At 35.9% G+C, this 5,642-nt stretch overlaps 1 pseudogene; it reads right to left on the reverse strand.

Moving 5' to 3' along the window:
* Positions 1 to 325: 325 nt before the first annotated feature.
* LOC110913640 lies at positions 326 to 4,778 on the reverse strand (annotated as a pseudogene).
* Between the last annotated feature and the right edge of the window lie 864 nt (positions 4,779 to 5,642).

Genomic DNA, 5,642 nt, shown 5'->3' on the forward strand with positions numbered 1-5,642 from the left:
AGCCCAATGTACAACAACTAATGCTCAAAAGATGACGCGACAAGAAAAGCGCCCCTCAAACATGCGCCTTATACCGATTTTTTTACTGTAAAGCACGTGTCACCTGGGCTTTACGTACACCACTTGATTTACCTACCAAAAGCGATGCCGGTTGCACCTAAGGTCGCCTTGTGTGCCTTAGGCGCTTTTTAAAACTAAGATATCATCTATCCAGAATTAGGTGTTGTCATAGCCATAATTAGAAAAAAAAAACACATGAAATCCCAGAACATTTTAACATTCATAGTCCTAAAGAATCCACAACAAAACAGGCTGATCTTTTTTATAAATCCACAACAAAACAGGCTGATCTTTTTTATAAATCCAAGATTGTAATTTTAACATATTGAAACAAACAGTGATTAATTTGATAATAAGATGAAGCGATTACCTTAATGATTGCAACAATCAAAAATCATCATCATCTTCCTCAGCGATATGTTTTGCAAGCTCTTGCTCTTGTTGTTGTCTCTCTCTCCTCTTTTCAGCACTCTCCTTTTCCTTATGTGAGTTGGGAGGGAACCGAAGGGCACGAACTGCCTCATTATGCATATTTAGACAGAAAGCGATCCTAGAATTGAAGGCTTGTTGAGGCTCGTTTGTGGAATAAATGTCACCGGTTTCTTTAGACACCATCCAACCGTTTGCATGATCTAGTGTCGCGTCTATTGCACCATCACGGATTGCTTTTGAGACGATGCTCTCGGCATCTGCCACAGGGTTTGGTGAGTCCAGTCTCAGCTTCTTTGCCACGTCAGTAAGAGAGATACGGGAGTATGAGATGCTGATGTTGCGGAGCCCGGTTCTTATGACGTTGTGGCGTAGTCTCACGATCAAGTTGTTGGTCCGGTCTGAGCTGAAAGTGGTGGCGAATTTCTCTGCTACGTTTTTGAACAACTCTAGATCTCCAATTCTAACAGCCTGAAAATCAAGAAAGTGTGCTTGAGTTCACGATTTTAAGTTAATTTCCATGTATGTTCTTTGATAAAAGAAATGCTTGTCAACTGGTTTGATTCAGGCTGTGTGTTACCATACACTAGCTGAGGAAAATGGGTTGTAAGGGGCACATGGTCTATTTTTATTGCAAACAACCGCTAAATCGTTTTACTTAGGAGTTGTTTAGTAGCCTCTTAATGAGTCCATTGAGAGGATGCCTCTGATCAGTCAGCATTAAGTGTGTTTGGTTCACTAGTAGGACACCTTTGAATCAAGCAGCAAGCCTCTTACCCATTAAGTTTCAAAACGATGTTGAATGAAAATTGTACCCAACAAAAAAAATAAGAGATAACTTCAAATATCCCTCTCAAAACCTTGAATGATATGACATATTTACCCAACAAAAAAACATAATATCAAATTATACCCATTTACATAATTATGACATATACCCCAAGGGTAAGGTTATTGTAAAAAGGGTGTGTTTTGTGAGAAGTGTAGGAAAGAATCTACACCCTTTGATCTATAATCTAATGGTTGAGATTATAATGGCAAAATTGTAAATGGTGTTTGCCATTAAAATAATTAATTTTCTATATTAAGGGTATAATGGTAAATTTAACATTTTTAAATTCAAAAACCCACATGCAAGTTCCCCCTTCTTTTTCAAACGTCAATAACTTTTTATACGTAACTTTTTTTAAAAAAAAATTACACCATAATAACGAGTTTTTTTCTCTTTAGTATGAGTACCATATTGCTATATTTATATAGAGAAAAAATTACGTTCCGATCGGATATTTTAGTCCATGGTGTGTTTTGTCTATGTTGTGTTAATTGTATAGTGATTCAAGGCATTGTGTTTTACAGTAAAACACAATAAACGTATATAAGATTCCATAAAATTGCAAATACATTCAATGGTATTTGCAATGTTATGGTGCCTTATAAAACACCATGAATGTATTATATAAGACACCATAACATTGAAAATGGTAATTTGCTGAATTCAATGGTATTTGCAATATTATGGTGTCTTATATACATTCATGGTGTTTTATTATAAAACACAACGCCTTGAATCACTATACAATTAAAACAGCATAGACAAAACACCATATGCTTAAAAATCTGATCGAAACGTAAATTTTTTCTCTATATAAGTATAGCAATATAATACTCATATTAAAGATAAAAAAAAACACTCGTTATTATGGTGTAAATTTAAAAAAAAAACTTACGTATAAAAAGTTATTTACGTTTAAAAAAGACGGGGGAAACTTGCATGTGGGTTTTTGAATTTTATCTTTAATTAGTTTTTTTATTAAATTACTTAATTGCCCTTATCTTAATAAATTAAATAATGGCATGTGTCCTCATCATGTTCAATCTTATCCTTCTCACAAATTTCATCTTTTTTACAGGATCCTAAACCTATAGCCTAATCTTATGTGAAGATTTAGTTTGAGAGCATGAAGTGTAAGGGCATATTATACTTTGTATTTGATGAAATGGGTAAATATAAAATTCTAAGGGTTTTAATTTTTTTTTTTTGGGGGGGGGGGGGGGGGGTAGGGTAATAAATAGTTATTTAGGTTGGGTAAATAATATGCAAGTTTTCAAGGTATATATGAAACTGCTTGCAAAAAAATGTTTGTGTCAACCTAACATGCCCTATCCCGAACAAAAAAAAAATGATCATTCCAACTTAATCCCCTTTTGACGCATTAGTCAGCCCACCAACCCATTTAGCCGGTAGCCACATTTGACCAATTAATAAAATTTCAGGCCTATAACAAATTTAAGTTGCAGAATCTAGAAATCAAAAGATACATCTAATGCAATAATTTTAAGTTGAGAAAAGAGACTCACGTTTGTGAGCTCAAAGTATGGTCTCAAGGCCTTCTCCATTCCTTTTTGCATAAAAACGGTTCGCTCCGGGATCTCTCCAAGAAGTAAGCGCACAATCACAGCCCACTTATTGCATTGAACTCTAAAACCAAGAGCGGCTACAGGGGCTTTACGAGCAGCTTGAAGAAGGGATTCTTTTGCATCAGTGTACTCCAGCTGAATTGTCCTAATCTTCCCAAGGTAAAACAAGTACCGGCAAAACTGAAACAAATAATAAAGAGAACACAATTTAACCTCACATGGTTCATCAAGAATAGTAAATGGTACAACACATTAAAAAATTCAAAAAAAAGTAATTATAAGAGTATCATTGTAAAGAACACCTGCTGATTTGAATGAGCTTCAAAGCGTGGTGCCTTAGACCTGAGCTTTTCAGCTTGATCATACAAATTGTAATGAAGATAATTGCGAAGTAGCAGGTTGAGAAGCGTTTCCTGCAAACCACAGTCCCAAAAATCCAAAAATAAACAACAACAACAACAATAACCAAAAGCATTCCTAAAAGTCGCAAGATACAAGAAACAAACCTGCCCCAACTCATCATGACGCAACGTAGCAACCCGGTGCAAAGCAAGAAGATTGCTGTGAACAAACAAACATACAATAACTGATCATGTCCTATTTCTTTCACTGAGTCATCAATAAACATTAAATAAGCACAGCACGGCACACACCCCCTGATGTCAGATAGTTCGTCAGTGAGTTCATAACTAAGAGAGTAAAAGAAGTAGAGCCGGGAAGCCAGAACATCAACTGTTCTCCTGTTCAAATTCTTTAAACGGGCGATGCTTGCTGAGGAACAAGCCTTAGCCTACATGAAGTGTAAAAGTTCTTTAAAAAGGGGCAATGTTCCATAGCCAACAATAAGCATAAAATAAAGAAATAAACAGTCTGACCTCATTATATTTTTTCTGGTCAATCAATCAGGAAAATGAGCACAAGCAAATAACAGTAGATCTCCAGCTCTGGGGAATGCTTCACAGTTGTTTGAGTAGCAGACGATGCAGTATCAACTTCCATATCATTTTGATCATCCTTCACAGAATGTTAAAAGATATCAATACCTACCATACACTCTTTATAAAAAGAATGGCGTGATCCGAACTCAAATCAAGGTTTCGAAAAACCCGTGAATATTATACATCGTCATATCCTAATCTATTGACAAAGGCTTTCTTTTCCATCATGGAACTCCCACTCCGACCCTTACTTCCAAAAACCCTGATTTCCATACATGCAGCAAAGCACTAACAGCTCTCTCAATGTTCACAGATCACAAGGTAATATGCCTACGGAAACTCTGAATTTCTAAATGTGCATATGTTAATAGTTTCTTCTGATCGATCCATTTGTTTGATCTTTTGGCTAAAGGTTTATCCGTAGCTCCATTAAATTAAACTTCATACGTTTCTCAGTTTTTTTTTGGCTAGAAGTTCGATCGTAGTTTCATTACACATATGCATCAGCGTACACTCTGAAGTTCAAGTCTTCATAGCACACGTAGGTAAGGTAATTCTTAACACTTGGAATCCCATCCCATGTGCAGTTTTCCTATAAGCTCATAACAGAATAAATTAAACAAGAAAAGCTAACCTTTGGGAGATATGAAGATAGCCGTTGGTGCGCTTCCGATCCAGGTGCAAGAGCGAAACCGAGGAACGAAGAAATCACCGAAGCTTTCAAATTCCTCCTCAATGCAATTGTCAGCCTAACAGCCCTCAAAATCCGACGAACTTCGTGAGCATAAGCTCCGGTCTCAATCAATGCCGCAATTTCCTTCCAACCTGAACATCAATTTGACATAGATTCCAGTCCACACAGTAAATCCAAAACTTTCAATTCATAGTGTCTTATTACAGAATATCCTGCAACTATACTAAATTACAGAACATGCTAGTAATCTCATGCAGAAGCTCAAAGGGAGAAAAAATACCTTTTTATTCTACCCAAATTCCTCAATAAACCTGCCAAGTGATCACGTTTCAATAATTATATCCTTTTTATTACGTGCATATAAGAAGAAAATGATCACCATCATCCTTATCATATACTATAATCATCTTTAACAAAGTATAATCCCAAATAATCAGATTTAAGTTTCTTTAACTCCAACTTTGTTCTAATAGTATTTCCCAAATCAAGTCAAAATAAGCAAAAACCCTTAGAGCCGTAATTTCATAACTTATGCATGTGACACTACATAAACATTATCATAGTAGGAAACTAAATAAACATGTGCAATCGACTCTTGGTTGCCTTTACAAGAACCTAAAACCGAATTGTTAGGTCGAAGAATGTGATCAAAGAAGCCATTTCAAGTAACAGACATCTACAAAGAAATATGTCTTCTGAGAACCCGGAAATCAAGAAAATCCATGTGACTTTCTTTGAGGAATTTTACCAAGCAGCTTAACAGCATCCTTAATAAATCGAAACTTCACATACATTGCAACCAAAGCATTGATTTTAACCCACACCCAACGTCAAACCTAACTTCACTGTCATACCATGAATCACCAATCCACATCCAAAAACTATAATCCCAACACAATTTTTAGACTTTTGGTGTATGCCGATCAGAAAGAAATCCGCAACTGGAATGCATTGTAAGAATCTGAGTGCTGAATTGGGCCTTGCATGACATTTGAATTAAAACTCAATGTTGGTTCTTGTCTTGTTGAGCGTTGATAAAGTTCGATTAACGTAATAGGAATTCAGAAGTTCTCAACAAGTTGCTGCAAAAATTGAATTGGGCC

This window comes from Helianthus annuus, chromosome 15, assembly GCF_002127325.2.
Source record: "Helianthus annuus cultivar XRQ/B chromosome 15, HanXRQr2.0-SUNRISE, whole genome shotgun sequence".
Taxonomy (NCBI): Eukaryota; Viridiplantae; Streptophyta; class Magnoliopsida; order Asterales; family Asteraceae; genus Helianthus; species Helianthus annuus.